We start from the raw sequence: 15,320 nt of genomic DNA, 5'->3' as shown, positions 1-15,320 counted from the left end.
AAACCCAAGGAGAAACACGCCGAGACACATAGTAATCAAAGTGGCAAAAATTAAAGACAAAGAAAAATCACTGAAAGCAGCAAGGGAAAAACAACAAATAACATACAAGGGAACTCCCATAAGGTAAACAGCTGATTTCTCAACAGAAACTCTACAAGCCAGAAAGGAGTGGCAGGACATATTTAAAGTGATGAAAGGGAACAATCTACAACCAAGATTACTCTACCCGGCAAGGATCTCATTCAGATTCAGCGGAGAAATCAGAAGCTATACAGACAAGCAAAAGCTAAGAGAATTCAGCACCACCAAACCAGCTCTACACAAATGCTAAAGGAACTTCTCTAAGTGGGAAACACAAGAGAAGAAAAGGACCTACAAAAACAAACCCAAAACAATTAAGAAAATAATAGGAACATACATATGGATAATTATCTTAAACGTGAATTGATTAAATGCTCCAACCAAAAGACACAGGGTTGCTGAATGGATACAAAAACAAGACCCATATATATGCTGTCTACAAGAGACCCACTTCAGACCTAGGGACACATACAGACTGAAAGTGAGGGGACGGAAAAGGATATTCCATGCAAATGGAAATCAAAAGAAAGCTGGAGTAGCAATACTCGTATCAGATAAAATAGACTTTAAAATAAAGAACGTTACAAGAGACAAGGAAGGACACTACATAATGATCAAGGGATCAATCCAAGAAGATATAACAATTATAAATATATATGCACCCAACATAGGAGCACCTCAATACATAAGGCAACTGCCAACAGCTATAAAAGAAGAAATCGACAGTAACACAATTAATAGTGGGGGACTTTAACACCTCACTTACACCAATGGACAGAGCATCCAAACAGAAAAGTAATAAGGAAACACAAGCTTTAAATGACACAATAGACAAGATAGATTTAATTGAGATTTATAGGACATTCCATCCAAAAACAGATTACACTTTCTTCTCAAGTGCGCACAGAACATTCTCCAGGATAGATCACATCTTGGGTCACAAATCAAGCCTCAGTAAATTTAAGAAAATTGAAATCTTATCAAGCATCTTTTCTGACCACAATGCTATGACATTAGAAATCAATTACAGGGAAAAAAACGTAAAAAACACAAAAACATGGAGGCTAAACAATACGTTACTAAATAACCAAGAGATCACTGAAGAAATCAAGGAGGAAATCAAAAAATACCTAGAGACAAATGACAATGAAAACACGATGATCCAAAACCTATGGGATGCAGCAAAAGCAGTTCTAAGAAGGAAGCTTATAGCAATACAATCCTACCTCAAGAAACAACAAACATCTCAAATAAACAACCTAACCTTACACCTAAAGGAACTAGAGAAAGAAGAACAAACAAAACCCAAAGTTAGTAGAAGGAAAGAAATAATAAAAATCAGAGCAGAAATAAATGAAATAGAAACAAAGAAACAATAGCAAAGATCAATAAAACTAAAAGCTGGTTCTTTGAGAAGATAAACAAAATTGATAAACCATTAGCCAGACTCATCAAGAAAAAGAGGGAGAGGACTCAAATCAATAAAATTAGAAATGAAAAAGGAGAAGTTACAACAGACACCGCAGAAATACAAAGCATCCTAAGAGACTATTACAAGCAGCTCTATGTCAATAAAATGGACAACCTGGAAGAAATGGACAAATTCTTAGAAAGGTATAACCTTCCAAGACTGAACCAGGAAGAAATAGAAAATATGAACAGACCAATCACAAGCAATGAAATTGAAACTGTGATTAAAAATCTTCCAACAAACAAAAGTCCAGGACCAGATGGCTTCACAGGTGAATTCTATCAAACATTTAGAGAAGAGCTAACACCCATTCTTCTCAAACTCTTCCAAAAAATTACAGAGAAAGAAACACTCCCAAACTCATTTTATAAGGCCACCATCACCCTGATACCAAAACCAGACAAAGATACTACAAGAAAAGAAAACTACAGACCAATGTCACTGGTGAACATACATGCAAAAGTCCTCAACAAATTACTAGCAAATAGAATCCAACAGCACATTAAAAGGATCATACAGCATGATCAAGTGGGATTTATCACAGTGATGCAAGGATTCTTCAATATATGCATATCAATCAATGTGATACACCATACTAACAAACTGAAGAATAAAAACCATATGATCATCTCAATAGATGCAGAAAAAGCTTCTCACAAAATTCAACACCCACTTATGATAAAAACTCTCCAGAAAGTGGGCATAGGGGGAACCCACCTCAACATAATAAAGGCCATATACGACAAACCCACAGCAAACATCATTCTCAATGGTGAAAAACTGAAACCATTTCCTCTAAGATCAGGAACAAGACAAGGATGTCCACTCTCACCACTATTATTCAACATAGTTCTGGAAGTCCTAGCCACGGCAATCAGAGAAGAAAAAGAAATAAAAGGAATACAAATTGGAAAAGAAGAAGTAAAACTGTCACTGTTTGCAGATGACATGATACTATACATAGAGAATCCTAAAGATGCCACCAGAAAACTACTAGAGCTAATCAATGAATTTGGTAAAGTTGCAGGATACAAAATTAATGCACAGAAATCTCTTGCATTCCTATTCACTAATGATGAAAAATCTGAAAGAGAAATTAAGGAAACACTCCCATTTACCACTGCAACAAAAAGAATAAAATACCTAGGAAAAAACCACCTAAGGAGACGAAAGACCTGTATGCAGAAAACTATAAGACACTGATGAAAGAAATCACAGATGATACAAACAGATGGAGAGATATACCATGTTCTTGGATTGGAAGAATCAATATTGTCAAAATGACTCTACTACCCAAAGCAATCTACAGATTCAATGCAATCCCTATCAAATTACCAATGGCATTTTTTACATAACTAGAACAAAAAATCTTAAAATTTGTATGGAGACACAAAAGACCCTGAATAGCCAAAGCAGTCTTGAGGGGAAAAAATGGAGCTGGAGGAATCAGGCTCCCTGACTTCAGACTATACTACAAAGTTACAGTAATCAAGACAGTATGGTACTGGACAAAAACAGAAATATAGATCAATGGAACAGGATAGAAAGCCCAGAGATAAACCCATGCAACTATGGTCACCTTAGCTTTGAAAAAGGAGGCAAGAATATTCAATGGAGAAAAGACAGCATCTTCAGTAAGTGGTGCTGGGAAAACTGGACAGCTACATGTAAAACAATGAAATTAGAACACTCCTTAACACCATACACAAAAATAAACTCAAACTGGATTAGAGACCTAAATGTAAGACCAGACACTATAAAACTCTTAGAGAAAAACATAGGGAGAACACTCTGACATAAATCACAGCAAGATCTTTTTTGATCCATCTCCTAGAGTAATGGAAATAAAAACAAAAATAAACAAAGGGGACCTAATGAAACTTCAAAGCTTTTGCACAGCAAAGGCAACTACAACGAAAAGACAACCCTCAGAATGGGAGAAAATATTTGCAAATGAATCAACGGACAAACGATTAATCTCCAAAATATATAAACAGCTCATGCAGCTCAATATTTAAAAAACAAACAACCCAATCCAAAAATAGGCAGAAGACCTAGATAGACATTTCTCCAAAGAAGACATACAGATGGCCAAGAGGCACATGAAAAGCTGCTCAACATCACTAATTATTAAGAGAAATGCAAATGAAAACTACAATGAGGTATCACCTCACACTAGTTAGAATGGGCATCATTAGAAAATCTACAAACAACAAATGCTGGAGAGGGTGTGGAGAAAAGGGAACCCTCTTGCACTGTTGGTGGGAATGTAAACTGATACAGCCACTATGGAGAACAGTATAGAGGTTCCTTAAAAAAACTAAAAATAGAGCTACCATATGACCCAGCAATCCCACTGCTGGGCATATACCCAGAGAAAACCATAATTCAAAAAGACACATGCACCCCAATGTTCACTGCAGCACTATTTACAATAGCCAGGACACAGAAGCAACCTAAATGCCCACTGACAGACAAATGAATAAAGAAGATGTGGCACATATATACAATGGAATATTACTCAGCCATAAAAAGGAACGAAATTGGGTCATTTGTAGAGACATGGATGGATCTAGAGACTGTCATACAGAGTGAAGTAAGTCAGAAAGAGAAAAACAAATATCATATATTAAGGCATATATGTGGAACCTAGAAAAATGGTACAGGTGAACCAGTTTGCAGGGCAGAAACTGAGACACAGATGTAGAGAACAAACGTATGGACACCAAGGGGGGAAAGTGGCAGGGTGGTGGTGGTGGTGGTGGTGTGATGAATTGGGAGATTGGGATTGCCATATATACATTAATATGTGTAAAATGGATAACTAATAAGAACCTGTGGCATAAAAAAATAAAATAAAATTCAAAAATAAATAAATATACTTACACAAAAATAAATAAATAAAAGCCTGCCCTGCTGAACTCCAGAGTAGCTACGGGCTCACTTGGCCAATGAAAAGTGGGCAGAAGTGACACTAAGAACATAGTTTCACATCTTTCTTTCCCTCTGTCTCAATGACAGGAAATGTTCCCAGGAGAGGCTACTCCATCAGCGTGGCTTCAGTATGGAGATATGGAACGGAGTGGCAGCTGAGCCTTTATGGGACATAGGAGTGAGAAATAAACCCTTATTATCATAAAAAAAAAAAAAAACCCTTATTATCTTAAAAAAAAAAAAAAAGATGCAGGAGGGCTTCGCTGGTGGTGCAGTGGTTAAGAATCCGCCTGCCAATGCCAGGGACACGGGTTCGAGCCCTGGTCCGGGAAGATCCCACATGCCGCGGAGCAACAAAGCCCATGCGCCACAACTACTGAGGCTGCGCTCTAGAGCCCACGAGCCACAACTACTGAGCCCACGTGCCTAGAGCCCGTGCTCCGCAAGAAGAGAAGCCACTGCAATGAGAAGCCCGCCCACTGCAACGAAGAGTAGCCCCCGCTCGCCACAACTAGAGAAAGCCCACGTGGAGCAATGAAGTCCCAATGCAGCCAAAAATAAATAAATAAAATAAATGTATTTTTAAAAAAATGATGCAGGAAGTCTTGAGCTAATTACCAGCACACGGTCAAAGTGCAGAAACTTGCAAAACTGACATCATAAAACATTCGCACATGAATAGAAAAATACACATCACCTAAGCACAGAGTAACATCTGACAATGCTCTGGAACAAAGAGTAATTTAGACAGGAATCCAAAGTTATCAGAAAGTATCACTGAAGAGACTGGCATTTTTCTTTGACTATATTTCCTAACTGGATTTGTTCACTTACTGACTTGCCTATTCCAACCTCCAGATAAGGAGACGTTCTCATGTATGCACACTGCTGAGTGTAAGTCAGAAAACATACCGATTTACTGTAGATGTTTACGTGAGAACCAAAACTTTAATTGCAGCTAGGAAAAAAGTTTTTAAAAATGTAGTTAACACTCTATTCTAATTAAGAATTTCCTTCCTTAATAAACAAAATTAGGGCTTCCCTGGTGGCGCAGTGGTTAAGAATCTGCCTGCCAACGCAGGGGACACAGGTTCAAGCCCTGGTCCGGGAAGATCCCACATGCCACGGAGCAATTAAGCCTGTGCGCCACAACTACTGAGCCTGCACTCTAGAGCCCATGAGCCACAACTACTGAAGCCCACGTGCCTAGAGCCCATACTCCGCAACAAGAGAAGCCACTGCAATGAGAAGCCCGCACACCCCAATGAAGAGTAGCCCCCGCTCGCCACAAATAGAGAAAGCCCGCGTGCAGCAACGAAGACCCAACGCAGCCAAAAATAAATGATAATAAAATAAATATTTTAAAAATCTTATCTATAAACAAAAATAAATAAAATTAGCTTTCATTTCAAGTAAGCTTGACTGCCAGTCATAGCAAGCAACCAGGTCTAATCAAATATCTGACCATTAAAAAAAATAATCAGCTGGAAAGGATACATTTACATTCCTGTTAACATTCTATAGCAGTGAGTCAAGAGTAACAGACATAGCCTCAGTGATGTACTTCCCCAACAGAACCTGGTTCTAATTAACAATCTGAGACCTGTCTTTATAATCTCCTGAGGCCTGTAGGATTAACCTAAATGCAAGTCGTTACTTGCTACTTTCTGAATTACTCCTGACCACCTCTGACTACCAGCAATACCACTGTACTTCACTGCTTTAATCATCTTGGTTTTTCAACTTACCAACTCTCTGAACTTGACTTGTTTTAGGATCAGCATTTCAACCCTGGCTTCTGCACTGAACCACCGGGCTCTGGAACTCAGTGTCTGCTCGCTTAGGACTCTGTACTACCCTTTCTGTTTGGATGACTCAAGTCTCCCACTCCCTCAGGGGTATCCTTTATTTGTCTAAGGGTACCCCATTCCAGACTACTCCCACCAATAAGGAAGTGGAGATTAGAAAATGCAACCGGGACTTCCCTGGTGGTCCAGTGGGTACGACTTCGCACTCCCAATGCAGGGGGCCCGGGTTCAATCCCTGGTTGAGGAACTAGATCCCACATGCATGCCATAACTAAGAAGCCTGCATGCTGCAACTAAGAAGTCCACGTGCCACAACTAAAGATCCTGCATGCCAGAATGAAGATCCCACGTGCTGCAACTAAGACCCAGCACAGCCAAAATAAATAAATATTTTTTTTAAAAAGAAAGAAAGAAAATGCAACCAATTACAGAATTGCTGGAAAATGAATGAGGGTAAATGCATCATTGTTAGGTAGTAACTGTAGAGCATTTAAATAAAGTCATACCACATATATATAAGACACAAAAAATAACTTAAGACCTAGTAAGTATATAATAACTACTTTAATCATACTGTAATTTTAACACTTGAAAAATTAGACTGACCACTTAAACAGGGAAGAATTAGTGTGAAACAAAAATTAAGAAGCAGAACTGGAGGGACAAACACATACTTAGGACATAATCTGAAACTCATTACAGAACAGTTTTAATGAATCAGGTATTGGCAAATTATTGCCTTCCTGTTAATATTTCACTGGTCAGTTTATACCATACAAGTCAGTATATATCACAGACGCTCAGCTGAATGAATTCTCTAGTTTGACTAGTAACACAGCCACAGAAGTCCCTGAACTCAGCTTCTCTAAATCACCTATTATGTACCCGTGAACAAAGAATCCATGTTCATTTTCAGTATGGGATCTATACACATGCTTGGGTTTGGCTTCCTTCTTTTACAAGTGCCATTAATTTTCACTTTTTTCTCAAGTACTTTTGTCCTTGTTCATTGATTCTCATATACAGAAATATAAGAACAAAGTGTTACATTAAGCAATTCAAAATGAGACCTAAATTATTAGATGGTCTCTTAGAGATAGAATAATTACATACCTAGAAAAAGGTATACAAAATTAGTTTTTGGATATTAAATGGCATTTCCATGAAACCCACCAAAGATTATTACACTGCATATATACAAGAATAGATAAGGGCAAGAATTTGTGTTCACCAAATGCTTGCTAAATGAATAAATTCTGTTGGAGATGTGTATTCTTATGGAAAAATTCACCCGAAGTATAATATTGATAGACTTAAGAATGCAGACTTTTAAAAGCTACACATCTGAAAAAAACAGACAAGAAACATTCATGTTTCTAAAGATAAAAAATAGAAATTCAAATATCTGGATTTTTTAAATGACTGCCTTCACATGTCAGATAAAACAACAGCTTACAGAAACCAAAACTGACTCTGAGGTCAGTTTTAAATCCCATTCATAATATTCTATAGCAAAATACTAGGCAACTCTCTGGTTGCTTAGATAACTTCTTAGCAATTTTGAGAAGCTATTATAGATTGTCAGGTTTATCTTATATAAGAGTAGCTACTCAATAAATTCAGACTGATAATTTTTCCTAATTTATAATCTCCTAGATGGAAATGAGACTACAAAGGAAGATGAAAGACCAACAAGAAGAACTCATGCCAATGATTTCAAGGCCTGTGTCCAGCTACCTTTCTTAACTCAGCACTCATCTCTGACATTCACCTCAGGACCATTCTTATTTAGAAAAACAAACAAATTACAGGGAATGAAAGGGAAAAGCCATTTAGTTTTTTACCTGCAATCAGATAACAGGAACCATTCTTAATAAAATTATTTCTAATCATATCCACAAAACAAAGATTTTTAAATCCTTCAAAACAGATCCACTCTACATGGAGAGCCAGGCCAGTTAGGCCCAGCTGTTTGAGCTCTGTGTTAATATACTGCAAGGTTCTTCTGAACAGCTGTCTGGTGGCAGTTGAACACCACTCAACACTAGTGCAGTTATTCAAGTGACTATCAAATAATCCCATTTCTGAGGCTCTCTTCATACCTAGAGTTCAGAATCAACATGCCATTTTTATTATCTAGCCATGGTCCAGACTTTTAGAGGAAAAATAAACTTTATTTGGGCTCAAGGTAAAGGTTATTAATATGCCCAAACAAAAACCTTCTGTCCTGAAACTAAGTAATCTATCTCAAAATAATAGACTCAAGCTGCATATTAAATGTGCTTGCCCTAACATTCATTTATCAGCTTCAATACTGTCCTCAAAGTATCTTCCCTTCCAAAGGGAGAAGGAATGTGAGCCACAATATTTCTACTATGGAAAATTAATGAACTTCTCTACAATTAAGATAAATGTAATTTAATACACAAAATCTCCAGAAAGTCGTGTTATCACAATTCCATTAACAAGGGTCTCCTCTGACACAAGCAAAAGACTAAGATGCTTCTGAACAAACTCAGAAGGTGCAATGGATAATTTCTGGTGGTAATAAAATTCTACTACTCATTCAATAAACTGAGCAGTCAACACATTAGCAACAACCCAATCAAAATCAGGCAAACCCTAATTGCAATCAGATTAAAATTAGGAAAAATATTAAATAAGACCAACACTGGACCACAGACCATTTCTCTGAACAAAAGAAATCCACTGACATAACAGACAAAAGAGTGGGGAGCGGACACATACAGTTTAAGTCCTAACAAAAAATGACTTATTGGGGAAAAACAGAACCAACAATCGCAACTTTGTTATATATGCCAGGCCACTGATCTGGGTGAGTGGAAATCAGCAACGAACAAAATATACCATCTGATCTTATGGAAGGTATCTTACACTGGGGAGAAGCAAACAATAAACAAATACCTATACAGTAGGGGTAAACAGTATTTTGAAGAAAAATAAATCAGAATAAAGAGTTAGAGAGGGACTTCCCTGGTGGCGCAGTGGTTAAGAATCCACCTGCCAATGCAGGGGACACGGGTTCAACCCCTGGTCCACGGAGATCCCACAGGCTGCAGCGCAACTAAGCCCGTGCGCCACAACTACCGAGCCTGCACTCTAGAGCCCGCGAGCCACAACTACTGAGCCCGCGTGCCACAACTACTGAAGCCCACACACCTAGAGCCTGTGCTCTGCAACAGGAGAAGCCACCGCAATGAGAAGCCCGCGCACTGCAACGAAGAGTAGCCCTGCTCGCCGCAACTAGAGAAAGCCCGCGCACAGCAACGAAGACCCAACACAGCCTAAAATAAATAAATAAAATAAATAAATTTATTTTTAAAAGAGAGAGAGAGAGAGAAGAGGGGAGGGTGATCATTTTATATAGTGTGGTCAGAAAGAGACTGATTTTATGCCAATAGCCATTTTTCACATCAGAAAATCACTTTTCAAACCCAGATTTTATCCAACAATACAGTTACTAATATCGTTAGTTATTTCACTGCTCCTCTATGGGTTATATGCAACCCAATCTTATAGGAAAATAGTCTCCTACAAAAATGGTTATTACTAAGTCAATAATTATTTTGGGGGGGCCTAGAGAGTGCAGGAAATGTGCTGATACAAGAAGAAGCAACATCAGACACTAGCCCTGTCCACAGAGAGTTCCACTCTAATAAGGGAATCAATCAATCACACAAAATTGTCTTAACAAATCAAACTTGTCAGCAACTTTCTTGTCTAAGAAAGACAAAAAAGTACACAGTGCTGCAAGAACACCTGATGTAACTTCTGGGTAAAGATGGCACATTAGACATTACTCCACTATTACCCCTTCCAGAAACGCAACTAAACAACTGAGGAACAAATTCACAATGAAAACAACTGACGAGGAAAGAACAAAATTTTAGAAGCTGAAATTAGATGAGTGAAAACGAGCTTAGTCCACCCAAGAGTGCTGAATCCCAAAGCCAGACACAGGGCTATGTGAGAAGTAACCTAATTTATACTGCAGATACTGCTGATAGCAAGAGATACCCTGGTACTCTGAAGTAGGACTAGATGAAAATCTATTTAAGAAGCAAAGCAGATCGCACTCCAAGTTCCTGGGCCAATGGCCCCTCATTCACCAGGATAAAAGAGGAAAGGTTTATTCTCTAAGGAGTAAAACAGAATCTCAGACCTGGCGTCACCTGGTACAGCCAAAGGCAGCACTACCATACTGAAAAGGCAGGAGAATTCCAGTGGACTTTTACAGATGCTGATGTCGCCTCTCAATCTCCCTCAGCTTAAAGCACGCTGTGCAGCCAAAGCCCAAGAGAGAAGACCTGAAGACACTGATACTGGGTGTTCCCAATGAAATGATTCCACTGTTACACAATGAAGCTTAGTTAAGAAGCCCCACTCATGCGTAGAGCTTCCCATCAGATTTTTAGAGCCCTACTTCTAAATACAGAGGACATACAATAGTCATCAGACCTCTGAGAAAAACTCTGTGAATGGACTCACTCAATGGCCATTCCACCCTCCCAGTTGTGCTTTCTTAAACTAGAAAACTAAAAACTACATTTGCCAGAATCTCTTGCAGCTAGGCTTCTGGATGCAAATTACGTACTCTAATACATCCATAAGTGATATGAAAGAAAGCAGTATCATGGGGCCACCGTCCTGGTCTTTGTGGCAATTTTGTTGCTGATAAGCAGGGTCATTAAAACCTGAAGTTCTTTTGTCCTGTGTCAATACCACACACATTACTGCAGTAAACTGTGGAATCAGGAACTGACTCCTTCAGTTTTTGAGATTGCTTTGGCTATTCTGGATACCATGCGTTTCCATTTAAATTTTAGCTCAGCTTGTCAATTTACAAACGAGGCAGCTGTGACTCTGACAGAAACTGCACTGAATCTGTGGGTCAATATGGGGAGAATTGCCATCTTAACAATATTAAGGTGTCTAGACACGGCTGTGGGCTCGGGAAGTCTTAGGGCAGCCTCTCTGCTGATGGGTGGGGCTGTGTTCCCACCTGGTTGGCGGCCTGGCCTGAGGCGTCCCAGCACTGGAGCCTACAGACTGTTGGGTGGGGCCAGGTCTCAGTGCTGGTTACCTGGGCAAGATGTCCGCCTCGAGGAGAGTTCATGCAGATGGATACTCCCCAAAATGTCCGCCACAAGCTTTCATGGCCCCAGAAGAACCACAGCCAACCTCCACCTCCCCAGGAGACCCTCCAAGACCAGCAGCCCCAGATCCAAGATGTCCAGTCCCTTGAAGCAGGTTCTGGCTGTGATGGTCACCACCTTCCACAAGTACTCCAACCAAGAGGGCAACAAGTTCAAGCTGACTAAGGGGGAGATGAAGGAATTCTGCACAAGGAGCTGCCCAGCTTTGTGGGGGAGAAGGTGGATGAGGAGGGCCTGAAGCTGATGGGTGATCTGGCTGAGGACAGCAACCAGCAGGTGGGCTTCCAGCAGTGCACTGCTCTTCTACCCCTCATCACTACCGTGTGCAATGGCGTCTTCCAGGGCTCCCCAGAGCAGCCCGGATGCAGAACTCCTGGCTCCCTGCCATGGGTCTTTTGGGCCCAGGAGGACTCTGTCTTTTTTAGTTTTATATTCAGTAGACGTTTTTGCTTCTTGACAACCCCCTGCCAAAAAAAAAAAATATATATATATATATATATATACCAATATTAAGTCTTCTAATCCATCAATATAGGATGTCCTTCCACTTATTTAGGTCTTCTTTAATTTCTTTCAACAATGTTTTGTGATTCTCAGTGTACAAGTCTTGTACTTCTTCTGTTCAATTTATTCATAAGTACTTCATCTCTTTGATGCTACGGAAAATGAAGTTTTCTTAATTCCATTTTTGGAGTGTTCACTGCTAGTTTACAGAAATACAGCTGAGTTTTGTACATTGTTTTCATACCCTGAAATCTTGCTGAACTTGTTTATTAGCTTTCAAGAGTTTTTAGTTTTTGTTTTTTACAGATTCCTTAGGATTTTCTTAGAATCATTTCATCTGCAAATAGAGACACAGGTGACCCTTGAACATCAAAGGTTTTAACTACAAGGGTCCACTTACGTGCAGATTTTTTTCAATAGTAAAAACTATAGTACTACATGATCTGCAGTTGTTTGGCTACAGAGGGCTGCCTATAAGTTATACATGGATTTTTGCCTTGCAAAAGTCACCCCCCCAACCCCCGTGCTGTTCAAGCGTCAACTGTGTAGTTGTTTTACTACTTCTTTTCTGATCTGAATGCCTTTTATTTCTTTTTCTTCCTTAACTGCCCTGGCTAGAACCTCCAATACAATGTTGTATATAAGTGGTAAGAGTGGGCAACCCTGTCTTATTCCTGACCTTAGGGAGAAAGCAGTCAGTCTTTACCATTAAATATGATGTTAGCTATAGGTTTTTCACAGATACCTTTACCCAGTTAAGAAGTTCCCTTTTATCCCTCATTTGAATATTTTTATCATGAAAGACTGGTACATTTTGTCAAATGCTTTTTCTTCCTCTATTGAGATGATCATATAGTTTTGGTCCTTCGTTCTATTAATATGGTATATTACACTGTTTACTTTCACAGACTGAACCAACCTTGCATTCCCAGGATAAATCCCACTTGGTGATGGTGTATAATCCTTTTACATGTTGGTGGGTTTGGTTTGCCAGTATTTTTGCACCTATATTCATAAGGGATATCGGTCTGTAAAGTTTTTCTGAAATAACGTCCATTCTAAGTCCATTCTCCAGTTTGCTTGGTGTCATGAGGCAGTTGTTCTTACAGCAACAGCAGTGACAGCTTCCTGGTACTGAAGTATAGCTATACACTGTTTTTTCAATTCACTGGTTTCAGTGGTGACCTCAGACATAAAAGCTCCCAAAGAAGATCCGTTCTACAGTGTTTGAGGTATTGTTCCTGCTTCTCTGACCCTTCTAATAATTTTTTATAAGCATCTACCGTCCATATTGTTTTCCTTTCTGATTAAGATATCTATTTGTTTCCTGACAGATACAAAGACCTAAACAATTAGAAAAAGCAATTAACTTGGAACAAACAGGAACTATGAAGGAAAAGAGACTTCTGAAAAGAGAAACCACTGCATCCATGAAACTGAAATGAGATCTGTATGCTATAAAGAACCACTGAGAATAAAAAGAAGCTATCGGAAATTTAGAATATGACAGCAAAAATTGGAAGATAAAATTAAGAACATCTAGCAGAGAAAAAAAGATTTTTTAAGATAAGAAAACTAAAGGATCAATTTAAGAGGTCCAACATCTGAATAACAGGAGTCTCCAAAAGTAATAAAAGGAAGAAATCATCAATAAAATAATTTAAGAATGTTTCCAAGAACTGAAGACATGAATTTCCAGACTGAAGAATTCTCACCAAATGACCAGCACAATGGATGAAAAAGATCCACACCAAGGAACATCCTTGTGAAATTTAAGAACTAGACCACAAAGATGATACAAGCTTTTTAATTTTTCACTCATTAGTACTTCTTAGCAACAACAAAAGCTAGAAAATTGTAGAGCATGCCTTCAAAATCCTGAGGTAATATTCTTTACAACTTAGAATTCTATACCAAAACTATCAATGCTTATATGAAACACAACTAGACTAGAAAAGAGCACAGACTCCAAATGATACTTCTTTAATAAGATAAAACTGGGACTTCCCTGGTGGTCCCGTGGTTAAGAATGCTCCTTCCAAAGCAGAGGACGCAGGTTTGATTCCTGGTTGAGGAACTAAGATCCCACATGCCGCAGGGCAACTAAGCCCACACTCCGCAACTACTAAGCCTGCCCGCCACAACTAGAGAGCCCGCGTGCTGCAACTAGAGAGCCCACGTGCTGCAACTACTGAGCTCACGTGCCACAGCTAGAGAGAAGCCCGTGCGCCACAACGAAAAATCCCACATGCCACAACGAAGATCCCGCGTGCCACAACTAAGACCCAACGCAGCCAAATAAATAAATAAATATTTTCTTTTAAATAAGATAAAACTAATAGAAAGCCTCCTGATTCTGAATGACTTGATGTTTTAACAACTGGTATCATCTTTCTTTATAGTTAGACAAAACTAAGTAAGTGGGAAAAATGCTATTTTTACAGGCAATCAAAAGGTGGTACCTGGAAGGGAAACTAAGTATAGTACACTGTTGAGTTCTGCTGGGGACTATGTTCATAGAGTATAGGTATTTTTGCTATAACACAATATATGTGTTCCTGAAAACTCTTACATTCTGCACATATTAAAATTAACAAAGAATGGGAAAAATAAGGTTGGAACAAACCACTAAAAACCTATGCAACCTTGTAACCAGAGCACCAGCAGTAACATAATTAGTACCCCAGGGACTTCCCTGGTGGTGCAGTGGTTAAGAATCCACCTGCCAGTGCAGGGGACACGCGTTCGAGCCCTGGTCTGGGAAGATCCCACATGCCACGGAACTACTGAGCCTGCGTGCCACAACTACTGAAGCCTGAGCACCTAGAGCCCATGCTCCGCAAAACAAGAGAAGCCACCAGTGAGAAGCCCATGCACAACGAAGAGTAGCCCCCGCTCACCGCAACTAGAGAAAGCCCACGTGCAGCAACAAAGACCCAACGCAGCCAAAAACAAATTTAAAAAATAAAAATAAAAATAAATAAACTTTAAAAAATAATAATGATGATAATTAGTACTCCAGGAGATGACTTGGACAATGCAAGCAGTCAGTTTAGTGTGGCTAGAGCTGCCTCAAGAGATGCTCAGAGATGCCCAACATCAGAGTGGCCATGCTGGCTTGCAGGAACTGAGACATTAGAGATAGAAATAGACTCTGAACACAACCCCGGCTATAAGAACAAAGGTGGTGCACACCTCTCTGGGGGAGGGAATCCTGGGTGCAGGCACTCCTTTAACTTTCTTAAAATAGAGTTGAAATCAGAGCTTTCTTTCCCTCTGAACTCTACTCTTGATATTCTGACTCTCCTATACTAGGAAAAGTCATATATAAGTCAATACAACCTC

The 15,320-nt window shown here is 39.3% G+C and overlaps 1 protein-coding gene and 1 pseudogene across 1 annotated transcript in view; one reads left to right on the top strand and one right to left on the bottom strand.

Annotated features, from left to right (window-relative positions):
* LMNB1 (lamin B1) overlaps positions 1-15,320 on the bottom strand; it is a 67,361-nt gene that overhangs the window by 39,135 nt on the left and 12,906 nt on the right. The window lies entirely within an intron of this gene.
* Positions 11,545-13,420, top strand: LOC132362062 (protein S100-A2-like; annotated as a pseudogene).

Source organism: Balaenoptera ricei, chromosome 3 (genome assembly GCF_028023285.1).
Source record: "Balaenoptera ricei isolate mBalRic1 chromosome 3, mBalRic1.hap2, whole genome shotgun sequence".
Classification (NCBI taxonomy): Eukaryota; Metazoa; Chordata; class Mammalia; order Artiodactyla; family Balaenopteridae; genus Balaenoptera; species Balaenoptera ricei.
This window is presented reverse-complemented; position numbering and strand designations above follow the sequence as displayed.